Raw genomic sequence first — 26,738 nt, 5'->3', positions numbered from 1 at the left:
CTATAATAAAAGAAAAAAAGGGTATTACAATATGATAAAGGGGTCAATCCAGCAAGAAGATATAACATTTATAAACATATATTCACCCAACAGAGGAATACCAAGATATATGAAGCAAATATTAATGGATTTAATGGGAGAAATTGAAAGAAATACAATAATAGTAAGGAGCATTAATACCACACTTACATCAATGGATGTATCATCCAGAGAGATAATCAATGAGGAGTCATTGGGTTAAATAATACGTTAAATCACATTGCTTAATTTTATATGGAACATTTTATTCAAAAGCAGCAGAATACACATTCTTCTCAACGGCATATGGAAAATTCTGCAGGCAGATTACATGTTAGTTCATAAAACAAATCTCAAAAAGTTCAAGAAATTGAAATCATATCAAGAATCTTCTCTAACCAAAATGGTGTGAAACTAGAAATTAATCAAGAGGAAAAAAATAAGAAAACACACAAACATGTGGAGAAGATGCTACTGAAAAACCAAAGGGGTCAACAAAGAAATCAAAGGAGAAATCAAAACATGCCTAGATATAAATGAAAACAGAAATACAACATATCAAATTCTATGTAATCCAGCAAATGCAGTTCTTAGAGGGAAGTTGTTAGCAATTCAGGCCTACCTCAAGAAACAAACAAACAAACAAAATCCCAAATAACAATCTAATCTTATACCTAAAGGAACTAGAAAAAGAACAAATGAAGCTAAGAACTGGTAGAAAATTAGTAGAATTAGTAAAGATCAGAGTGGAAATAAATATAGACAAAAAAATAGAAAAGTTTGATGGAACTAAGTGCTGGATCTTTGAAAAATCAAACAAAATCACAAGCCTTTAGCCAGGCTAACAAAGAAAAAAAGAGAGAGGATTCAAATAAATAAAATGAGAAATTAAAGAGGAACAGTTACAACTGATACCACAGAAATGCAGAGGCTCATAAGAGACTACTAAAATAATTATACACCATAAAAATAGGACAACCTTGAAGAAATGGATAAATTCCTAGAAACATACAATCTTTCAAAACTGAATCATGAAGAAAAGGAAAATCTAAATAGACCACATACTAGTAAGTAGATTGAAACAGTAATCAAAAATTTCCCAACAAGAAAAAGTTCAGGACCAAAAGACTTCACTGGCAAATTCTATAAAACATTAAAAAAAGATTAAATATGTATTTCTCAAACTCTACCAAAAAATTGAAGAGGATAAAAATCTTCCAAACACAATTTATGAAGGAAGCATTATCCTGATCTCAAAACCAGACAAGGATACCTCAAGAAAAGAAACCTGATGAACATTTGCAGAAATCCTCAACAAAATATTAGCAAACCAAATCCAACAATACATAAAGGAATCATACACTATTATAAAGTGGGATTTATTCTGGAGATGCAAAGATGGTTCAACATCTGTAAATCAATCAAACTGAAACAACACGTTAACAAAATGAAGGATAAATATCATATGATCATCTCAATAGATGTGGAAAAAACATTTGACAAGATCGAATATCCATTTATGATAAAAAAAACCTTCAAAAACCAGGTATCAAAAGAAAGTACTTCAATATAATAAAGCCTATATATGACAATGCCATAGCTACCATCATCCTTAAGAGTTAAAAGCTAAAACTTTTTCTCTAAGATCAGGAAGAAGACAAGGGTGCCCACTCTCACCACTTTCATTCCACATAATATTGGAAGTACTACCCATAGCAATTAGACAAGGAGATTAAAAAGCATCCAGATTGGAAAGGAAGAAGTAGAACTGTCACAATTTGCATACTATACAGCACTTTACATAGGAAGCCCTAAATAGTCCATCAATAAGTGTTAGAACTGATAAATAAATTCAGTGAAGTTGCAGCATACAAAATTAAATATACAGAAAGGAAGTCAGTTGTGTTTCTATGTACTAAAAATAATCATAAAGAGAAGCTAAGAAAATAATCCATTTACAATTGTATCAAAAAGAATAAAAATACCTAGGAATAAATGTAACCAAGGTAGTGAAAGACCTGTATACTAAAAATTTTAAGACACTAATGAAAGAAATTGAAGAAGACACAAATTTTAAAATATTCTGTGTTCATGGACTGAAATAATTCATTATTGTTAAAATGTCCATACTACCCAAAGCAATCTACAGATTCAATGCAGTCCCTATAAATATTTCAATGGCATTTTTCACAGAACTAGAACAAATAATTCTAAATTTTTTATGGAATCATGAAAGATCACAAATAGTCAAAACATTCTTGAGAAAGAAAAACAAAACTGGGGATATCAAGCTCCCTGATTTTCAACTATAGTACAAAGCTATAGTAATCACAAACTGGCACAAACACAGACACACAAATCAGTGGAACAAAATAGAGAGTTCAGAAATAAACCCACACTTATATGGCCAATTAATTTAAAATAAACAAGCAAAGCTCAATGGAAAAATAAGAGTCTCTTCAGTAAATGGTGTTGGGAACACTGGACAGCCACATGCAAAATAATGAAAGTAGAAAACTATCCTACACATACACCAAAATTAACTCAAAAAGAATTAAAGACTTGAAGGTAGGGACTTTCCTTGCAGTCCGATGGTTAAGACTCCACGTTTCTACTTCAGGGGACATGGGTTTGATCCCTGGTCAGGCAACTAAGATCCCACATGCCATGTGGCACGTCCAAAACAATTAAAAAAAAAAAAAGATTTGAAGGTAAGACTTGAAACCATAAAATTCCTAAAAGAAAACATAGGTGGCAATTTCATTGGCATCCATCTTAGTGATGCTTTTGTAGATCTGACTCCAAAGGTGACAGAAACAAAGCAATAACAAATGGGACTACATCAAAATAACAACCTTCTGCACAGTGAAGGAAATCATCTTAAAACAAAAGGTATTTTACAGGGCTTCCCTGGTGGCACAGTGGTTGAGAGTCCACCTGCTGATGCAGGGGACACGGGTTTGTGCCCCGGTCTGGGAGGATCCCACATGCCGCAGAGCGGCTGAGTCCGTGAGCCATGGCCGCTGAGCCTGCGCGTCCAGAGCCTGTGCTCCGCAACGGGAGAGGCCACAACAGTGAGAGGCCCACGTACCGCAAAAAAAAAAAAAAAAAAAAAAAGGTATTTTACAGAATGGGTGGAGATATTTACAGATCATATATCCAATAAGGGGTTAATATCTAAAGTATATAAAGAACTCATATGACTCAACAACTAAGACACAACCCACTTAAAAATGGGCAGATGTCGTAAATAGTCATTTTTCCAAAAAAGACATATGGATAGCCAACAGGCACATGAAAAGTTGTTCAGCATCATTATTAGGGAAATGCAAATCAAAAGCATGATGAAATATCACTTCATATGTGATAGAATAGCTATTATTAAAAAGACAATAAATAACAAATATTGGAGAGGATGTGGAGAAAAGGGTACCCTCATAAAGATGCTACTATAAACTGGTGCAGACACTATGGAAAACAGTATGGAGATTGATCATAAAATTAAGAGTAGAACTATCATATGACCTAGTTATTCTATTTCTAGATATTTATCTGAAGAACATGAAAACATTAATTTGAAAGACATAGGCACCCCTATATTCATTGCAGCATTGTTTATAACTGCCAAGATAAGGAAGAAACCTACCTGTACGTTGATGGATGAATGAATAAAGAAGATGAGGTATATATACAAAATGAAATACTACTCAGCCATAAAAAAGACTGAAATCCTTTCATTTGGGACATAGATGTATCTTGAAGGTATTATGCTATATGAAATAAGTCACATGGAAAAAGACAAATACTGTCCGATTTCACTCATATATCAAATCTAAAAGAAAACAAAAAACTAAATAAAACAAAAACAAAGCATAGATACAGATATCAGATTAGTGTTTATCAGAGGAGGAGAGGGCTGGGGGGGCGAGCAAAATGGGTGAAGAGAGTCAACTGTATGACAATGGACGGTAACTAGACTTGTGGGGGTGATCAGATTATAGTGCACACAGATATCAAATTATAATGTTGTACACCTGAAACTTTAATAATAATAATAATATTTCCACAGAAATCATCAAGGTGTTGTTTTCAACTAAATCTCCTAAAATAGGAATGTGTGAGTGAACATCTCAGACGTAGCATTAATGGACAGAAACTTAAGATAAGGGTAACTCAGTGAAGCAGATAGGTGACTAATCTCACACAGTGTTTTCCAAGGATCCCTAGCTATCCGGGATAGTAGTATATAATACACATAGCAACAAAAATACTTTGTGATCACAGCACTTTGGGAAGTGCTAGGTGAAAGAGTATAAAATATTTTTGTAACATAAACCTTAGTGTTCTTTGTTTTTGCAGAGTGATTCATGTGACAAATTTTGAATGAATCAACCAAAATGAAGCAAGTTTTACTTCATTTTATGAATTTGGGGCCTGAATTTATGGGTTTAAATTTCTTCAATGATGGAATTGCACACAATATTACACAAATAGTAAGTTATTGTGGAAAGAGCTGTGTAATAAACTAGACATGAGTTCAAATCTTTTACTGCCATATACTAGTTACATGACCTTGAGCTGTTTAAACTTTATGAATTTTAGTAATCTCATTGGTAAAAACATTTTTTTAAATCTACATACATTTATCTAGAGTTATAAACATAAAAAATAAGGTAAGTAATAGCTATGATCAACTTTTTTATCTATAATTTATCAACAAAAATTCTTAGTCACTGAATGCATTATGTAACTTAAAAAGATGTCATATCTGATTCTGATAAGCTTTCCAAGTGAATTAAAAAATTATAGAATTATAGAGTCCTGGGTTTACAACTCCATTCTAAATGAATCAAAAGTTATGACTTGCCTTTGTGTAAAATACAATTAGACCTACGTTGAATCAGTAACTAACAGAAGAAAAACAATTATTTAGGCAAGTTTCTGAGTTAGAAAAAAAGGTTCAGATGGGGTGATCTTGGCACAGAATGATTCATATATGAAAGTATAAAGCACAAGATTTTAAAAATGATTTTCATGTTTAATTTAGAGAGAAAAAATGAGAGGTCACCGATCAATAAAGAGAAAATCTAAAGGGAAGAAGAGTAGCCATTTAGAGATATTGAGAAGAAAAAACATAATGGATTTGAGCCATTTGGGGAAAAAATGAACATAGCTTTTAAAAACCAAAAAGGACTCAGGAGATTGAGAGCTTCAAAGGGATTTTTCTGTGTGTGAAATGACTATAACTGCTCATTGAGACATTATTCCAGTAATGGGATCAACTGCAGATTCCCACAAACGATTCTTGACAAGAATCACCTTTGTTAATACTATATTCATAGCTGCACTGAATTTTGAACTTTAAAAGTAGCATGGATACATCACTTAAGAGTTGCTTTAGGACATTTATTCAATTTACTACAGAACCGGTCCATAGAGAAGATTAATTTATAATGAATTTGAACTTCAACAAATAAAATACCTACCTCTGAAGGAAGATAATGATTATAAAGAAAAATTTCCCCTTTGCCAAATACCTACTGATTAATTCAAGATTTAAAGACACAGATCGAATGTACTTTCTCTGTAAAACTTTTTTTTAAATTTCCAGAATACAAATATTTAATTTTCTCATGTTTTAACATAATTATTTTAACATCTTTATTGGAGTATAATTGCTTTAGAATGGTATGTTACTTTCTGCTTTATAAAAAAGTGAATCAGCTATAAATATACATATATCCCCATATCTCCTCCCTCTGGAGTCTCTCTTCCATTCTCCCTATCCCACCCCTCTAGGTGGTCACAAAGCACTGAGCTGATCTCCCTGTGCTATGTGCTGCTTCCCACTAGCTCCTTATTTTATATTTGGTAATGTATATAAGTCCATGCCACTCTCTCACTTTATCTCAGCATACACTTCCCCCAGCCCGTGTCCTCACATCCATTCTCTACGTCTGCTTCTTTATTCCTGTCCTGTCCCTAGGTTCTCCATAACCATTTTTTTTTTTAGATTCCATATATATGTGTTAGCATATGGTATTTGTTTTTCTCATTCTGACTTACTTCACTCTAACGGACTCAACCACCTCACTACAAATAACTCAATTTTGTTTCTTTTGGGGGCTGAGTAATATTCCATTGTACATATGTGTCACATCTTCTTTATCCTTTCATCTGTCAATGGACACTTAGGTTGCTTCCATGTCCTGACTATTTTAAATAGTGCTGCAATGACCAGTGTGGTACACGACACTTTTTGGTTTTATGGTTTTCTCTGGGTATATGCCCAGTAGTAGGATTCCTGAGTCCTATGGTAGTTTTATTTTTAGTTTCTTAAGGAACCTCCATACTGTTCTCCATAGTGGCTGTATCAATTTATATTCCCAACAACACTACAAGAGGGTTCCCTTTTCTCCACACCCTACCCAGCATTTATTGTTTGTAGATTTTTTGATGATGGCCATTCTGACCAGTGTGAGGTGATACCTCATTGTAGTTTTCATTTGCATTTCTCTAATGATTAGTGGTGTTGAGCATTCTTTCATGTGTTTGTTGGCAGTCTGTATATATTCTTTGGAGAAATGTCTATTTAGGTCTTCTGCCCATTTTTGGATTGGGTTGTTTGTTTTTTTGATATTGAGCTGCATGAGCTGCTTGTAAATTTTGCAGGTTAATCCTTTGTCAGTTGCTTCATTTGCAAATATTTTCTCCCATTCTGAGAGTTGTCATTTTGTCTTATTTATGGTTTCCTTTGCTGTGCAAAATCCTTTAAGTTTCATTAGGTGTTCTTTGTTTATTTATTTTTTTTTTATTTCCATTTCTCTAGGAGGTGGGTCAAAAGGGATCTTGCTGTGATTTATGTCATAGAGTGTTCTACCTATGGTTTCCTCTAAGAGTTTGATAGTGTCCGGCCTTACGTTTAGGTCCTTAATCCACTTTCGGTTTATTTCTGTGTATTGTGTTAGGGAGTGTTCTAATTTCATTCTTTTACATGTAGCTGTCCAGTTTTCCCAGCACCACTTATTGAAGAGGTTGTCTTTTCTCCACTGTATATTCCTGACTCCTTTATCAAAGATTAGGTGACCATATGTGCATGGGTTTATCTCTGGGCTTTCTATCCTGTTCCATTGATCTATATTTCTGTTTTTGTGCCAGTACCATACTGTCTTGATTACTGTAGCTTTGTAGTATAGTCTGAAGTCAGGGAGCTGATTCCTCCAGCTCTGTTTTTCTTTCTCAAGATTGCTTTGACTATTCGGGGCCTTTTGTGTTTCCATACATGTTGTGAGTATTTTTGTTCTAGTTCTGTGAAAAATGCCAGTGGTATTTGATAGGGATTGCATTGAATCTGTAGATTGCTTTGGGTAGTAGATTCATTTTCACAATACTGATTCTCCCAATTCCAGAACATGGTATATCTCTCCATCAGTTTGCGCCATCTTTAATTTCTTTCATCAGTGTCTTATAGTTTTCTGCATACAGATCTTTTATCTCCCTAGGTAGGTTTATTCCTAGGTATTTTATTCTTTTTGTTGCAGTGGTAAACAGGAGTGTTTCCTTAATTTCTCTTTCAGATTTTTCATCATTAGTGTGTAGGAATGCAAGAGATTTCTGTGCATTAATTTTGTATCCTGCTACTTTACCAAATTCATTTATTAGGTCTAGTAGTTTTCTGGTAGCCTCTCTAGGATTCTCTATGTATAGTATCATGTCATCTGCAAACAGTGACAGCTTTACTATGATTTTAGGCAGCCTCTCTGCTAATGGGTGGGGTTGTGTTCCTGTCTTGCTAGTTGTTTGGCATAGGGTGTCCAGCACTGTAACTTGCTTGTTGTTGAGTGGAGGTGGGTCTTAGCGTTGAGACAGAGATCTCTGGGAGAGCTTTTGCTGTTTGATATTACAAGGAGCTGGGAGGTCTCTGGTGGAGTAATGTCCTGCAATCTGATCTCCCACCTCAGAGGCACAGGCCTTACACCCAGCCGGAGCACCAAGAACCTGTCATCCACACGGCTCAGAAGAAAAGGGAGAAAAAAAGAAAGAAAGAAAGAAAGAAAAGAAAGGAAAGTTTTTAAAAAATAAAAACAAAAAAATTATTAAAAATAAAAAAAATTAAAATGTAATAATAAAAAAGAACAAATGAAAGAAGTGAGCAACCAAAGCAGAAAATATCCCAGCAAGATATATTTTCTCTTGAAACTGGGTAGATCTTTGTAACTGCCTTGATCAAATGGAATATAGCAGAAATAATATGCCATAATTTATAAGGCTACGTTAGAACAGGAAATACAATTTCTGCCAAGTTCTGTCCCTTGGGACACTTACCCTTGGAATCTATGTACCATATTGTAGGAAAGCTCTGACCCACTGAGAGGGCACAAACACTGTATTATAGATAAAGGCCAAGCTAAGTGACCAGCTTATCAACAAACAGTAAGTATCGCCCACCACAGTGTGGGTGAAATGCCTCAGATGAGTTCAGCCCCTACGTGTAGAGTCAGTTCAAGCCCTCAGCTGTTAGTTGAATCCCCAAACATCATTGAACAGAGACAAATGGTCCTCCCTTTGTCTGTCTAAATTCTAATGCTCCATAGAACCTGTGAACATACAAAATGGTTGTTTTACAGCACTGAATTTGAGGGTAAATTTTTTACACAGCAATAAATAATCAGAACAGTAAGGATTATCAAGAGCAGATAAAAAATATGGAATTAATTGATAGAAATAATCCTGAGATTAAAAAAAATTTGTTCAACCACATAGTCAATTTTTAAAAGATGATTAATGCATTAATTGTTTTAAAATAATACAGTATAAAAAGGTGAGTTTTTATGGACTCATAGTTATAAAAAGATGAAGTTAAATTTTGGTCTCCCATGAGACTAACATCCCTTGAGAACTGAGATCATTATTCAAATTTTTGCATAGGTTCTCAATGTTATTAATCAATAAAAGAACTAATTAATGATTGAAACAATAACTTACTGAATCATGTGATGACATTTCCTTTAAACTGATTAGAATTAATATGGGACATCTAGATTCCTGATAGTCAGAAAGTGATTGTAGGGATTGCAAACTGCTCCTCTCCACACCTCTAAACACATAGACACACACACATAAGATCTTAAAGACATTAAAGACACATGAGAGTAAAGATATTTCTGGTTCAAGTGGTTTTGTTTTGGTTTGTTTTGGTTTTATTCTTAATGGCAAGATGAGGATATAATAATATTGCAAATAATTCTTAAATTTTATAATTATACATTTTTTTCATGATTGTTCAACTCTTAAAGCAAGAGTTCTAGTTCTCTACATATAGACTTCAAGCAAGGAGAGCAAAATATTTATGTGTAAGTTTTTTGGCTGGTGAATATTAGCATAGCAAAATCTGGCATGGTACCTGTTCCTCTGTAAACACACACTTTCAAATTATTCAAAATTTAATCAATTTGACACTACCCATCTATAGGCCACCTGAAAATACTGTTTATTCCTAAATTGCTTGAAACAGTTAAGTCACTCGCTTAAACTAAAAACATTTTTGTGAATAAAGCTACTGGTGTTGCATCTGACATCTGGACCAATTATCAGCCCTAGATAATTATGTCCCTTAATGTTCCATGCACTTATTTTCTATCCAGTTCAGACCTTGTAATAAAAACCTCTTTAAATAGGATACAGCTTTTTTGGATAATGCAAAATCCTGATTGAATTGAAAAGAGAGATGTGATATCACAGAACCATTGTCTGTAAAAAGCAATTACATTTTTAAAGTTTTCATCTTCACTTGCCTTAGAAAAATGTAGGTATTGTATACATAGCCAGTAGGAGAGCAGTGAAAATCTCTAGTGAATGTATTAATGGCTGTGTCACATAAAAATTCCTACTTTAGGTTCATTAAGTCCCATTTGTTTATTTTTGTTTTTATTTACATTTCTCTAGGAGGTGGGTATAAAAGGATCTTGCTGTGATTTATGTCATAGAGTGTTCTGCCTATGTTTTCCTCTAAGAGTTTTAGAGTGTCTGGCCTTACGTTTAGGTCTTTAATCGATTTTGAGATTATTTTTGTCTATGGTGTTAGGGAATGTTCTAATTTCATTCTTTTACATGTAGCTATCCAGTTTACCCAGCACCATTTAGTGAGGAGGCTGTCTTTTCTCCACTGTATATTATTGCCTCCTTTATCAAAGATAAGGTGACCATAAGTGTGTGGGTTTGTCTCTGGGTTTTCTATCCCGTTTCACTGATCTATATTTCCGTTTTTGTGTCAGTACTATACTGTCTTGATTACTTGGTTACTTGATTATATGGCCTTTATTATGTTGAGGAACAAAAACCATATGATCATCCCAGTAGATGCAGAAAAACTTTTGACAAAATGCAACACCCATTTATGATAAAAACTCTCAGAAAGTGGGCATAGAGGGAACTTACCTCAACATAATAAAAGTCATATATGACAAACCCACAGCAAACATCATTCTCAATGGTGAAAAACTGAAAGCATTTCCTCTAAGATCAGGAACAAGACAAGGATGTCAACTCCCACTACTATTATTCAATGTAGTATTGGAAGTCCTAGACACAGCAATCAGAGAAGAAAAAGAAATAAAAGGAATAGAAATTGAAAAAGAAGTAAAACTGTCACTGACTGCAGAAGACATGATACTATACATAGAAAATCCTAAAGATGCCACCAGAAAACTACTAGAACTAATCAATGAATTTGGTAAGTTTGAAGGATATAATATAATGCACAGAAATCTCTTGCATTACTATACACTAACAATGAAAGATCAGAAAGAGAAATTAAGGAAACAAACCCATTTACCATAGCAACAAAAAAATAAAATACCTAGGAATAAACCTACCTAAGGAGGCAAAAGACATGTACTAAGAAAACTATAAAACACTGATGAAAGAAATCAAAGATGACATAAACAGATGGAGAGATATACTATGATCCTAGATTGGAAAAATCAATATTGTGAAAATGAGTATACTACCCAAAGCAATCTACAGGTTCAATGCAATCCCTATCAAGCTACCAATGGCATTTTTCACATAGCTAGAACAAGAAATTTTACAATTTGTATGGAAACACAAAAGACCCCCAAATAGCCAAAGCAAACTTGAGAAAGAAAAATGGAGCTGGAGGAATCAGGCTCCCTGACTTCAGACTATACTACAAAGCTACAGTAATCAAAACAGTATTGTACTGGCACAAAAACAGAACTATAGATCAATGGAACGGGACAGAAAGCCAGAGATAAACTCAAGTACATATGGTCACCTTATCTTTTCCAAAGGTGGCAAGAATATACAATGGGAGAAAAGACAGCCTCTTCAATAAGTGGTTCTGGGAAAACTGGACAGCTACATGTAAAAGGATAATATTAGAACACACCCTAACACCATACACAAAAAATAAACTCAGAATGGATTAATGATCTAAATGTAAGGCCAGACACTGTAAAACTCTTAGAGGAAAACATAGGCAGAACACTCTATGACATAATTCACAGAAAGATCCTTTTTAACCCACCTCCTAGAGAAGTGGAAATAAAAGCAAAAATAGACAAATGGGACCTAATGAAACTTAAAAACTTTTGCACAGCAAAGGAAACCATAAACAAGATGAAAAGACAGCCCTCAGAATGGGAGAAAATATTTGCAAACAAAGCAACTGACAAAGGATTAATCTCCAACTTCTGAAATAATTGTGATAGATAGATAGATAGATAGATAGATGACAGATAGATGATAGGTAGATAGGTAGTTTTCATCAAGCAAAATTTATTTGTGGTATCCTTTCAAAAACATCATTATGATTATAAAAGAATATTGTTTCACCTAATGCAAAGCCATTTCTAAATAATTTCCTGCTCAATAAAGATGTTTTTCTTACAAAAGTTAATGCATGTCATTTTGGCCAAAGCAACAGTGGAAGCTGATTACATGTCAGCTACATTAGACAGTGTGTCCTGCTTTATAATTGCTACGCTGGCCTGAAAATCCTGGAGTAAGATTACATGACAGCTGTTTCCCTGTTTGTCCATAAAATTGAGATGTTTGTTTCATAAAGCAATCCCTGTGACCAGAGATTGTTTTTAATATGCAACTAATATCTTTATTGAAATAAGGGAAAATACAAAATGGTTAACTCTCATTGTTCTTGTCCCATCATTTTTATACCTTTGTTTGGTAATAACTCTGTGTGTATAGCTTGCATATGTGCTTGTGTTTGTAGAAACATTCTTATATAATACATATAAATTTGTGAATAAAGGTATATATATATTTCTGTTATGACAATAAAAAGTTAGAAAGATAGAAAGAGGCCATAGGGAAAAATGATAGAATAGGGAATATAATCCACTATATATATCCATTATATGGACACTTTATTTGCCTTCTATAACATTCAGAAAGTATATTTCTCTACAATGCAAAATTGTAACATATACATTTTAAATCAATTATACCATTAATCTAGACATTTAATTTTCAGTCTGTAGAAGAAATTCAATAAAATAATTTAAAAGAAGTATTTGGCAGCATTTTTCCACGTACTGAAGTCCTGTCTCTCTCTTTCCGTCCCTACCCTAACTTTTTATATTATCATGCATCATATTGTGTTATTTTAAAATTTTTATATAATGCAGACTTTTTTATATTTGTCAGCTGATGAAGTATTTGTTTCTTTTGCTAAATGAAGTGTTTCAAGGATAAGATCATCTTTCTCTCCATCTTTGCATTTCCAGCACCTGAAAGTTGTATATACTTGTCTTAAATCAAGAAACAGTCCTGGTTGAAGATGCCCTCATGCATATAAATGGTATTTAATTGGATAAGATCATAAAGACATGAAAAGATTAATTGGTGAGATTAACTGGAAGCAGCAAAGGAAACTGAACGAAATCTTCCGGCACATTCATAAAGATAACATCCAAAAGTGCATGTTAGATCGAAAGAAGAGTTTTGTATTCCTTACGTTTTTCATGTGAGAGAAAAAAAAAGAGAGATCAGAACTGAGTTTTTCCTTAGTATGTGTCTCAGCGTATAAGCAACTCACATATAACAAAGAAATCCTGGGAAACTGTTTGCATGGTTTATTACTGAATGCTCATGCCAAAAAAGTAGAACCTTTTGTTTTGATCACTGATTATTTTGAGATCAGTGGGATAGACAGGAAAAGAAATGTTGAGATCAATATTGATGTATGGCCTATGATGTATGCAACAGGATGGCATTTTGACAACACGTGCATGCCAATGTCTGTCTGTCTTACTCACCAGAAACATCTTGTAATCATACATTTCCTGATCTTATTTTTGTATTGGAGAAAAAAATGGCAAAATACAAAAGTTATCACATCGCTCCCACTTGTTACATGTAGAAATCTTTGTATGGTCTACAAAAATACTTCTCAATCGTTTTCATCATTTTTCTTTAACATTTAAACACACACCAATGAATCCACCATAGTTTTACATAATTTTCATTGTATGAATTATAAACCCATCTTTTACTTTCTCCTAAAGAATGTGTATAGAATGCAAGTGCTTGAAAGTGACATAATTGTTAGTATGACCTTAAGTTTACTTCACATAATAAAAATAATAAACCAAATTGTATATCATAGTGACATAAACTGCAAGTTAGGAGACTGCGAACTGTAGCCACCATGCTAGAGCCAGTTCAATAAATATATTCTGAGAATTTTATAGCAAAATGCAACAGACCCAGAATTTTAAGTGTAAAGGGAGTTCAACAACACATTTTTGCCTATTAAAAATGTTATAAACCTAAGATGATATACAATGACTTTTCAAACTAAAATGTTTTTTATACTCTATTAATATTTTTTGTACAACAACTTTTAACAGACATCAAATAATCCCACAATGCTCAGTGAATATCAAAGAGAAGAAGACCAAAGATGAAAAAATTAGAACCTAACAGATGAAATAGATTGTAGCTGTTCACTGCTAAATACCTTTAGACAAATTATTGAATTGTAAAATTACAAACAACACTGGTGATTATTTGTGCTGACAGAAAATCCATCCTGAAAAACAAAAGCAACAAGAATGTTCAAATCCTAAAGGCCATCTCAGAAAATTGTTCTGTTTTGTTAATTCCTTGAGGAAGGAAAAATAATTTTTAAATATTGGAGCATAAATTGTTGAAGACTAAATACGGCGACACTGAGAAATAAGATAGTTGTATAAGTACGTAATACAGTTGTTACCATCATCACTCACAAATGATAATACAGATTAAAATCATGTCACATACAGCACTGAACCAAACTACTTTGCATGATAGGCTAAGTTTCTTACGAGTGGTCTGCTGTATAATTAATAGCTACTTTGGATGAGTCAGTCCTTATCAATACCACCAAATTAAAAACAAAAAATAGCTGCAAAATCCAAAACAGAAATAGATTTTTTCTTAATTGTAGCATTTAGAAGCAGTTTAATATTTATTTTGTTTTTTCCCCTCTATCATAACAATTTACTTGATATAAAAATCATAAGACCCTTATAAGCTAAATTTAGGCTCCTCAAACCTGTACAAAATTTAATTTGATATCAATCTAAGGATCTGAGGAATGAGCAAATAACCATATTACAGCTGAATTTTTTTAAACATCTTTATTGGAGTATAATTGCTTTACAATGTTGTGTTAGTTTCTGCTGTGTAACAAAGTGAATCAGCTATATGTATACATATATCCCATATACCCTCCCTCTTGCATCTCCCTCCCACCCACCCTATTCCACCCCTCTAGGTGGTCACAGAGCACCGAGCTGATCTCCCTGTGCTATGTGGCTGCTTCCCACTAGCTACCTATTTTACATTTGGTAGTGTATATATGTCCATGACACTCTCTCATTTTGTCTCAGCTTACCCTTCCCCCTCCCTGTGTCCTCAAGTCTATTCTCTACATCTGCGTCTTTATTCCTGTCCTGCCCCTAGGTTCTTCAGAAGCTTTTTTTTTTGTTTTTTAGATTCCATGTATATGTGTTAGCATATGGTATTTTTTTTCTCTTTCTGACTTACTTCTCTCTGCATGACAGACTCTAGGTCCATCCAACTCACTACAAATAACTCAATTTCATTTCTTTTGATGGTTGAGTAGTATTCCATTTTATATATGTGCCACGTCTTCTTTATACATTCATCTGTTGATGGACACTTACGTTGCTTCCATGTCCTGGCTATTGTAAATAGTGCTGCAATGAGCATTGTGGTACATGATTCTTTTTGAATTATGGTTTTCTCAGGTATATGCCCAGTAGTGGGATTGCTAAGTCATATGGTAGTTCTATTTTTAGTTTTTTAAGGAACCTCCATACTGTTCTCCATAGTGGCTGTATCAATTTACATTCCCACCAACAGTGCAAAAGGATAACCTTTTCTCGACACCCTCTCCAGCATTTATTGTTTGTAGATTTTTTGATACTGGCCATTCTGACTGGTGTGAGGTGATACCTCATTGTAGTTTTCATTTGCATTTCTCTAATGATTAGTGATGCTGAGCATCCTTTCATGTGTTTGTTGGCAATCTGTATATCTTCTTTGGAGAAATGTTGATTTAGTTCTTCTGCCCATTTTTGGATTGGGTTGTTTGTTTTTTTGATATTGAGCTGCATGAGCTCCTTGTATATTTTGGAGTTTAATCCTTTGTCAGTTGCTTCATCTGCAAATATTTTCTGCCATTCTGAGGGGTGTCTTTTTGTCTTGTTTACAGCTTCCTTTGCTGTGCAAAAGCTTTTAAGTTTCATTAGGTCCCATTTGTTTATTTTTGTTTTTGTTTCCATTTCTCTAGGAGATGGATCAAAAAAGAGCTTGCTGTGTTTTATGTCATAGAGTGTTCTGCCTGCCTATGTTTTCCTCTAAGAGTTTTATAGTGTCTGGCCTTACATTTAGGTCTTTAATCCTTTTTGAGTTTATTTTTGTGTATGGTGTTAGGAAGTGTTCTCATTTCATTCTTTTACATGTAGCTGTTCAGTTTTCCCAGCACCACTTATTGAAGAGGCTGTCTTTTCTCCATTGTATATTCTTGCTTCCTTTATAAAGATAAGGTGACCATATGTGCATGGGCATATCTCTGGGCTTTCTATCCTGTTCCATTGATCTATATTTCTGTTTTTGTGCCAATATCTTACTGTTTTGATTACTGTAGCTTTGTAATATAGTCTCAAACTAAAATGTTTTGATTGACTTTTGCAGTTATGTATCAAATTACAAATGTGCTCAAATCACAGAAAATGACATTGGAGAACCTCTATGTAAATAACTCAAAGACTAGCTTCCAGTACTTTCTCTTGTTTGAAAGATTATTGTCCTGACATATTGTAATCCACAAATATTCTAAAAAGCTATTCATAAATTTTGAGAATTTAAATCAAATACTAACAAGAAATTTACTATTTTTTGTCTACAAGCTAAATCATTTATGACAAAAACTGATAAAAATATGAAACCAAAACAACTAAATATTAAATTATGTTAATTTACTCATAGTAATTTAGATATAATGGAAATATAAATGTCACTCATTTTTAAGGAAAATTACTGAGATTAAAAATTTTTTAAAGAATAAATTTAATTTTTCCATATATTTCCTCTGCAATAGAATATAAAGATTGATATAAAAATTCTGAAAATTTGACATAGATAAAAAGCAGAGGAAGCCTTCTTAAGGTGGTGCACCCCCAACCACTGCCACTATCTTTATCCCAAGCATACTGGGTGTGAAAAAAGAAAACTAAAACTGTATTTGTCTGAGAACAAACAAACAAATAAACAAACAAAAATACAGTTGACCACCCCATGGGGCTATAGGTAATATATATATATAGGAAATAGAAATCTCTGTACACAGTGTTAGGGTTCTTCAGAGAACCAGAACAAATAGGAGCTATTTATATATGAAAGAGAGCGAGAGAGAGAATTGAAGGAATTGGCTCATGCAGTTATGGAGGCTGGTGGGTCTGAGATCTTTGGGGCAGGCTGAAGCCTAAAGACCCAGGGAAGAGCTGATGCAGCAGTTTGAGTCTGAAGTCTGTCTGGACAAAGAATTCCTTCTTCCTTGGGGACCTTAGTCTTTACTAAGGCCATCAGTTCATTGAATGTGGCTCACCCAGGTTATGGTGATAACCTGCTTTACTCAAAGTCTATGGATATAAATGTTAATCACATCTACAAACTACTTTCACAGCTATATTTAGATGTTGTTTACCAAATAACTGGGTACAATAGCCTAACCACGTTGACGTATAAAATTAACCATTACACATGGAAAGGTAATGAGTGAAGCAGGTAAAATTTAGAGGCTAGGATTTGAGTTAAACCTTTGCAACAAAATCTGCAATATTGTTAATATCTCTATAGATGGGTAATCACAAATATAAAAATAATAATTCTGGTCTGAGAAACCTAGAAAAACAGATGAAGGTGAAAACAAAACTGTAGTATTGAGAAGTGTAATCGAGAAGGTGACAAAATACACATTCAAGGTGAGTCTACAAAGTACAATCCAAAATATGTGATGAAATTTAACAGTAAGAGAGCAAACAGAAAAAAAATTGAGATAAATCTGTTTAGAATTCTAATAAATTAGACAACCTTAAAAGAGCTATCCAATGAGTATATATTTATCCTCAAGGAGATAAAGAATACAATTAACTGAAAAATACAAGTAATTATGAAAAAAATCCATCCTACTTCAACTGTCATAAGCAAGAAGCAATGAAGAGGGTCAAAGTAAAAATACTAGAAATATAGCTATCATAACCAAGCTATCTCTTCTTGGTAAAAGAAGAGACAGATAGATCAATGAAACAGAATAAGGAGTCCAGACATAAACTCACACAAATATAGCCAACTGATCTTTAACAAAGAAGCAAAGCAATATGACAAATTTTGCTAGATAACTGCATGAAAATAAATAAAGAAAGAATCTAGACAGAACTTAAACCCTTCAAGAAGGTTAACTCAAAATGGATTGTAGGCCTAAATGTAAAATGCAAAACTGTGAAACTCTTAAAAGATAATATAGGAGAAAATATAGATAACTTTGGACTTGCAATGACTTTTTAGCTACAATACCAAAAGTATAATCCGTGAGGAATTGATTAGGTGGACTTCTTTATAATTAAAAACTTCTGTTCTGCAAAAACACAGTCAAGAGAATGGGAAAATAAACCACAGACTAGAAGAAAATATTTGCAAACCACAGTCGACAAAGAACACTTCCAAAATATTCAAAGAACACTTAACACTCAACAGTAAGAAAACATGCAAATTAATTAAAAATGGGGCAAATATCTTAACAGACACCTCACCAAAGAAGATATACTGGTGGCAAATAAACATATGAAAATAGGCACCAAATTATATGTCATTAGGGAATTTGAAGTTCAAACAACGATGAAATATCACTACATGCTTATTAAAATGATCAAAATTCCAAACACTGACAATACCAAATGCTGGTGAGGATGTGGACCTGCAGGAACTCTCATTCATTGCTGGTGGGGATGCAAAAATGGTGCAGCCACTTTGGTAGACAGTTTGGCTGTTTCTTACAAAACTAAACATTCTCTTACCATACAATCCAGCAATCATGCTTCTAGGGTTGAAAACTTATGTTCACACAAAAACCCACACACAGATGTTTATAGCAGCTTTATTCGTAATTTCCAAAACCTGGAAGCAAACGAAGATATCTTTCCAAAGGTGAATGCATAAATAAATTTCAGTGCATCCAGAAATGGAATATTATTCAGTCAGTACTGAAAAAATGGGCTATCAAGCCGTGAAAAGACATGGAAGAATCATGAATGTATATTGCTAAGTGAAAGTAACCAATCTGAAAAGAGTGCATACTTTATGTTTCCAGCTATATGACATCCTGGAAAAGGCAAAACTATGGAGATAATCAAAAAAGCAGTGATCACTAGGCATTAGTGGGGAGGGATGAATAGGTGAGGCACAGAGGATTTTTAGGGCAGTTAAACTACTTTGTATGATACTATAATGGTGGATAAATGTCACTTATACATTTGTCCAAACCCATAGAATGTGCAATGCCAAAAGTTAACTCTAATGTAAACTATGGACCCTAGATGATAATGATATATTAATGTAAGTTCATGGATTATAACAAATGTACCACTTCGGGGAAGGAGTTATAACTTTCTCTCAATTTGCTTTGACCTAAATCTCCTCTAAAAATAAAGTCCATCTGAGAAATCCTGGAAATAAAAAGAAGCCATTGAAATAAATATGTCACACTACACAATAAATTTTAAATCAATGAATATAAAATTGATGAATTGGAAGACATTAATAAGAAGTCACACAAAACACACACACACACATATATATATATACAAAACATGTATATATATATATACACACATATATATATAAAACTGTTGAAGAAATTATCTGATCATGTTATATAAAAAGTTTGAAGACAGTTAGAACTGTAAGTATTGCCTAGTAGCTCTATCCCTGCTCTTGGGAAAGTTATTTACCATCTCTGGATTTTGTTTTCCTTAGCTGCAAAATGTGTGTGATTTAATATTTTTAAGACTATAAACACGGTTGATGTTTATACTTAGTATTTTTTTTTTCATTTTTCCAGCATGAGTAAATTTAAATTTCTATGCAAAGCTGAGAAAATATAGGTACTATACAAAAGTAAGTTATTAACGAACACATTTTAGACTTTTACCTTTTCATTCCTACTGCTATTACTCTTGTTTAGACACCATTCTTTTCTGCCTGGACTATTATAATAGACTTCAAATTCTAATGTTCACAATGGCCTTCCAATATCATGTTTCTCCCATCTGTAATTAAACTCCCAAAGACTGCTTTTAAGGAATGTTATCTTGAAACATAACTCCAAATAACATACTTCTCAGTGACTCTTCTGGACTTGCAGGATGTCACAATCTTTTGTCTGTATTCAAGGTCTTCATATCCTGACCACAACTAATTTTTCCATCTTCATTATGAAAATACCAACTGAAAAGCACTCACTGGAAGTCAAAACAATCCATTAGTGGTAGCAATAAAGAAGAAAGTTGATGAAATCTTGGGCGGGGAGGGACAAGGAACATACATTGAGAAAAGCTCTTTGCTTTCTCTCAATTAATGGAAGCTAATTCAATGAAACCAGGAGCAAACTAGATTGATCATGCATCTATTGCTGGGCAAGGCTTGGGTTGCCCACAGTTTAATTTCTCAGCAATTTCCTGAGAAGTTGTATATAAAGGTCTGTTGTTGAAATGAAGAAAGATGCTGGGAATGGGCTTTCTGATCCTGCTCTGTTGTCTGGTTGGTTTCACCACCCAGGGGCCCACCGTGCCTCTTCCCATTGCTGGGTTTCAATGTGCTTTTCATTCTCTTGGCTGCTTGAGCAAACAGCCATCACTGTTTCCATTGTGAGCTCTTCTCTGTCTGGATCCAAGCCCAAGTTTAGAGAACATGTGCTTGCGACCAACATTTGGCAGCCTGGGTCCCCACTTGGAGTGACTCTCTACCTTTGCCTTTTTCCCATCAAGACAGTTCCTGAATCTGGAGACTGAAGAGCAGGACTGAACACGCTTAGCTCTAAAAGCTGGTTCCTCATCCTGCTGGCTCACTGGGATGAGGGACAAAGAATTCACAAAATTCACACCAAAACCACACCAAAATCCAGAGCAGTCTCTTCATTGGAGACAATCTTTCCCTTAGCCTGATATTTTCTAGTAAAAATATTTAGTTAGGGTAAATTCTTGACCTATGTCTTTATTCCATGTTAACTTCTTAAAGGAACGAGTGAATTTTGTGGTTGGTAAATGGGGTAGGAAGGATTCTAAGACGGCCCCAAAGATTCCCATTCCCTAGTGTTAATACTCTCTATAATCTCCCATTTTTGTAGGAAGAACCTATATATATGGTGGAATGCACTCTCATGATGATGTTGCATTCAATGGCAAAGGTGAAGGCATTTTGCAGATATAAGTAAAATCTTTCATCAGTTTGACATTGAATTAGGTAGGCCTGACCTTACCAGGTGAACCCTTAAAAGATTGTTTAGGTTTTTGTTGAGATCAGCGAGATGATCTATCTGGTCTTGAATAAGCAAGCTCCCATGTGTTCAACAGCAGCAAGAAAATGAGCTCTGTCCGCAGTCACATGAACTGGGGAGAGGACCCTGAGCCTCAGTGCAGGCCAACATGACACTGTGAGGTGTGGCTCCTTGCACCCAGGACCCACAAGAGACATGCCTGGACTTCTGACCTACTTGTGAGGTAATACATGAGTGTTGGTTTAAGCTGATAAGTCTGTGGTGATGTTTATGCAGTGATAAAAAGTTAATATAGTAAGTTTGGAATAAGTTAGTGATAAAATATTGTAATATTTTATTATCTGGGAGCTGCCTGACCACAAGCTGCATGGGATGATTCTTTTATGGAAATCCTGTAATTTTTCCAGTTGTGGCCCTAACTAGGTTGGTTAATAAACCCAAATCGGGGATAAGTAGTAGCAAGTTCTCTTCACACATATAAAATCATGCTCTTCACTCAACTTTATTAATAATAAAGGTAAAATTTGGGTATTAATCAATCTAGATCCTGATTCTTTCTCCCATTTGGTTCTGAATTAGTTTGGGGAAAAGAAATACACTTTCTTTGTGAGATGTTTACAAACCCTGAAATCTATAATATTTTCACTTGTCATACAACAATAATGCATTACCAACATTGCACATCATTACTGCTAACCAAGACAATTGAAAGAGAAATGCAGCAACCAGAAAAATAAAGTGCATCATGGGGAAAATGGCATTTCTCTAAAAAATCTAAAGCAATTTCAATGCTATCATCTAAACAACCACCCCTGAGCTTCATTATTTTCTTCCTGATGTGAAATGGGTTGAAAATATAACTTTTCTTTCTTAAATGCACAATTACAAAGACGGTCACAGTAGAAGAAAATCTTTATGAACACCGTGTCCTTGAATGATGTCAGAGTTGTTGTTTGAAATGAATTTGCATAACTGCCAGCCTTGAGTTTCCTAAATGTCTTTGGCAGAAATAGTGTCCCAATTGTTTTCTCCAGAACCAAGATGACAACGTTCTTAAATAAAATTGTCATTAAATTTCCTTTTGAATTCTAACTGCATGATTGAATAAATATTATCTGCTGAAACTGGCTGTGAAGATAAGTATTTCATGACAGTTAATATATTTCATATGCAAATGTTTTGGCCTCTCTCTATATTGGAAGCATGGAAAAAAAACACCTGCTATCTATTTAATTTAGAATGTAATATCAAATCAGATGCATAGGTTCCTGAAATCAAATAGCTATTTTATTGTATCATTTTTATTAAAATGACACATTTTGTACTGAGGACAATTCAGTGATAATATGCTGATTTCCATATGTATGAAGTACCACCAGAAAGAAATACATCTTCTTATATATAAATTATTCAAGTAAAATGTGAAGTTTTTACAATATGTATATATGAACTTTTTACATATTTATGTATATATATATATAAGTTTCCAAATTTTCATCTGAATTTCTCCTCACAATTAAATTATCATACATTTTGCCATAAATATCCTTGGATTCCTTGTACCATTAAAAATATATATATTGCTTCTTCTATTCATAAAACCTCTGTTTATTTTGAATTGACCCTCACCTGATTTACTGTGTATATAATTTGCTTAATATCATAATTTATTCCTCAATTAAAAAAATAAATATCACTTGTTTAAAGATTCATAGGACTTATTTTTCCACAGACTAGAAGTTTTAGGTCTAATAACCATTTTAAATTAAAAGTATGCTGGATGAGAAATACATTCGTATTTGTAATTTAGAAATATGTGAATTATTTCTCATTCCCTGAAAGCTGTTTTCTTAATATCAATTGCCATCTTTCCTAGACAGAGAGGCATTGGGTTTTGATGTTATTTGTACGAGTAATGAAGAGTCTTTGTAAAAATTCCCACTCTTCTTTAAATGTGTAATTTTTTTATTATCCCATTTGATGGTCAGCCTACTTTGAGTCTTCCCCAAATTCCCCTTTTGTGTGCATTGCTAGTCCCCTTCCTAATTAGTGCTGTGATTGTTGCTTTCTTAAAAGTGCACCAATATATCTTCTCCTGTAAAATACAATCGCTTTTTATATTTCTGGAACTAAAAACAGATGATTCTAAAAACACAGCAACACAGAAAAAAATATTTGAATTCTTAGAAACACTAAATCTCTGAAAGAAAGGATAAGTAGGAAAACAAAAGGCCAAGGATCCAGAGGTGGGGAAAGACGCAGAATTAAGAGATAGAAAGTGGAAGGAGGGGGTGAAAAAATGAGGTGTTTGATGCAAGAGGACAGAATGATAACCTTGTGTCCTGTGATAGAAGATAAAGGTGAAAAAGGACCATAAAGCTTCGTGAATGTTGAGAAGTATGAAAAAGAAGACATGAAAGTGACAGTGAACAAAATGACCCCATTGTATTTGGAAAGAAAAAAGCATTTTCTGCAAAACTGTAGACAAGAAAGTTAAATCACATGGAGACTGAACAAATATTTAATCTATTATCTCAAATTTGGTCTCAATTATGTTTATTCCTATGGAAAATAAACATGTTTTAATACTTATTTTTCTGTTCTGTAAAAAAACAAAAGGATAAGTTTTGTGATTTTCTAATAAATTACATACTTATTTCTATATCACTCTATTATCAGATAGTCACAATAAATATTAAATGGAAAGTCGAGAAATTAGTAGGAGAAATTTAGGGACTGTAGTTTTAAGTTATATAAAACAGTCTAGCACTTTACCCCAGTGTAGATCCCTCTATCAGTCAGGGTTCCCCGGAGAAACAGAACTAATAATTATACATGTGTGTGTGCTGTGGGGAGGAATAAATTTCCTCCACCCTTCTGGGCTCTTCTGGCTGCTCTAAGAATTAGATTAACATGAGGCAGATTAACAGAAAATCGAACAATGGAAAGACCCAGGAAAACTAACCACGATGGTTGAAATTCTCACTTTAAACACTGTTTTCAGCGGCTACTTCCCACTACCTATCTATTTTACGTTTGGTAGTGTATATATGTCCATGCCACTCTCTCACTTTGTCACAGCTTACCCTTCCCCCTCCCCCTGTCCTCAAGTCCATTCTCTAGTAGGTGTGTGTCTTTATTCCCGTCTTACCCCTAGGTTCTTCATGACCTTTTTTTTTTTTCCTTAGATTCCATATATATGTGTTAGCATATGGTATTTGTTTTTCTCTTTCTGATTTACTTCACTCTGTATGACAGACTCTAGGTCCATCTACCTCACTACAAATAACTCAATTTCGTTTCTTTTTATGGCTGAGAGATCAGCTAGGTGGTTTGTGACCACCTAGAGGGGTGGGATAGGGAGGGTGGGAGGGAGGGAGACACAAGAGGGAAGAGATATGGGAACATATGTATATGTATAACTGATTCACTTTGTTATAAAGCAGAAACTAACACACCATTGTAAAGCAATTATACTCCAATAAAGATGTTAAAACAAAACAAAAACACACTGTCTTCAGCTAAAGACAAAAGCTTCTGTTGCGGGTGGGTGGTCGGGACTTCCGAGGGGAGGAAGGCAATTCATGGAAGATGGAGAAGCAAATGTTTGGTAAACAACTGTTTGCTGGGCCACATGGAGACAATGGGACACAGAGTGGACTTTGATCTCTAGGCCCTGTTCCCCCACCACTCCTAGCCCACATTTTGCAGACATCTCCAGTGACGGTTTTATTCCAGGAACAGTACCATAAATCTAAAGGCAGGCAGTTAAGGGGGCGATAACAAGAAAGACCTCCGGAGTCGTGTTTTTTTTTTTAAATAACCAGCCTAGATTAATCCTCTTGTCAAAGAGACACAATTAGGGGTGACAAACTGTGCTGCCCTAAAGTCCCACGTTTGAAACTTCTCCAAGTCTCAGAGTCCAGAAGCTGAGTCGGTAGATTGTTCCATCCCACTGAACCAGTCTCTTAGTCCTGACCGTAGTTGTTCCTGCCCGTCTGCAGGAAGTTCAGGCAAGACCCCATGGAGGTGTTTGTGGACGACGAGACCAAGCTCACACTGCTTGGGCTGCAGCAGTACTACGTCAGACTTCCTGCAGAAGAACTGCAAGCTCTTTGATCTTGTGGACGTGCTGGAGTTTAACCAGGTGGTGATATTTGTGAAGTCGGTGCAATGCTGCATGGCCTTAGCCCGGCTCCTCATGGAGCAGAACTTCCCAGCCATTGCCATCCACAGGGGCATGGCCCAGGAGGAGCAACTGTCATGTTATCAAGCAGTTCAAGGATTTCCAGCGGTGGATCCTGGTGGCCACCAATCTGTTTGGCTGAGGAACGGACACTGAGCGTGTCAACACTGTCTTCAATTATGACATTCCCAAGGACTCGGACACCTACCTCCACCACATGGCCCGTGCGGGTTGCTTTGGAACCAAAGACCTGGCCATTACTTTCGTGTCTGATGAGAATGATGCCAACATCCTCAGTGATGTCCAGGACAGGTTTGAAATGAATGTGGCAGAGCTTCCAGAAGAAATAAACATCTCCACATACATTGAGCAGAGCCGGTAACCATGTGCCCTGATGTCCCAGAGCCGCCCGGCTTCCCATGTGTTGTTTCAAGTCCTCTTCCTAGGTGACAGTGGGTCTTTCTTTTTACTGTTTAAAAGCTGTACATTTGTGTAAGAATAAATTTTATTATGGAAAAATTCAGTTCAGAAGGTGGTGATGGAGATATGCTCTCACAGTAAGGCCTGTGTGGTGCTAGAAACCAGGTATGTATTATTATTATTTTTAATAGACCTTTATTGGAATATAATTGCTTCACAATACTGTGCCAGTTTCTGTTGCACAACAAAGCAAATCAACCGTATGCATACACATGTCCCCATATCCCCTCCCTCTTGAGCCTCCCTCCCACCCTCTCTATCCCACCCCACTAGCTCATCGCAAAGCACTGAGCAGATCTCCCTGTGCTATATTGCAGCTTCCCACCAGCCAACTATTTTACATTCGATAGTGTATATATGTCGATGCTACTCTCACTTGGCCCCAGCTTCACCCTCCCACCCCATGACATCAAGTCCATTCTCTATGTCTACCTCTTTATTCCTGCCCTGTAATTAGGTTCATCAGTACCTTTTTTTTTTTTTTTTAGATTCCATATATATATGCTTTAGTTTACAGTATTTGTTTTTCTCTTTCTGACTTACTTCACTCTGTATGACAGACTCTAGCTCCATCCACCTCACTACAAATAACTCAATTTTGTTTCTTTTTATGGCTGAGTAATATTCCAATGTATATACGTATCACATCTTCTTTATCCATTCATCTGTTGATAATAAGAGGCATCTCTATGGAGACTAAAGAAAAACAAAGGTTAATGATTGGAGCAATGTATAAACCAATGTCTAAGCCCAGGAGGCAGCCAGATGAGAAGATTTCTAGATGTCAGGACTAAAGCGTCTTCAGATCAACTGAGGGTAGACAGCGACAGTCTGACAGATTTTCCTGGTTGGTAGTTGAATGTCTCTGATGATGTCATCAGGTGTTCAGGTAAACTACTGAGTGACCCACACAGCAACAGGCATGAAGATTATATCTAGACACAAGCTATT

General features: G+C 34.8%; 1 pseudogene; it reads left to right on the top strand.

Annotated features, from left to right (window-relative positions):
• The window catches only part of LOC115858167 (ATP-dependent RNA helicase DDX39A-like), a 117,633-nt pseudogene extending 91,944 nt beyond the window's left edge, over positions 1 to 25,689 (top strand).
• Positions 25,690 to 26,738: the final 1,049 nt, after the last annotated feature.

This window comes from Globicephala melas, chromosome 5 (assembly GCF_963455315.2).
Source record: "Globicephala melas chromosome 5, mGloMel1.2, whole genome shotgun sequence".
Classification (NCBI taxonomy): Eukaryota; Metazoa; Chordata; class Mammalia; order Artiodactyla; family Delphinidae; genus Globicephala; species Globicephala melas.
The sequence above is the reverse complement of the archived record's forward strand: the minus strand, read 5'-3'. Positions and strand labels throughout refer to the sequence as shown.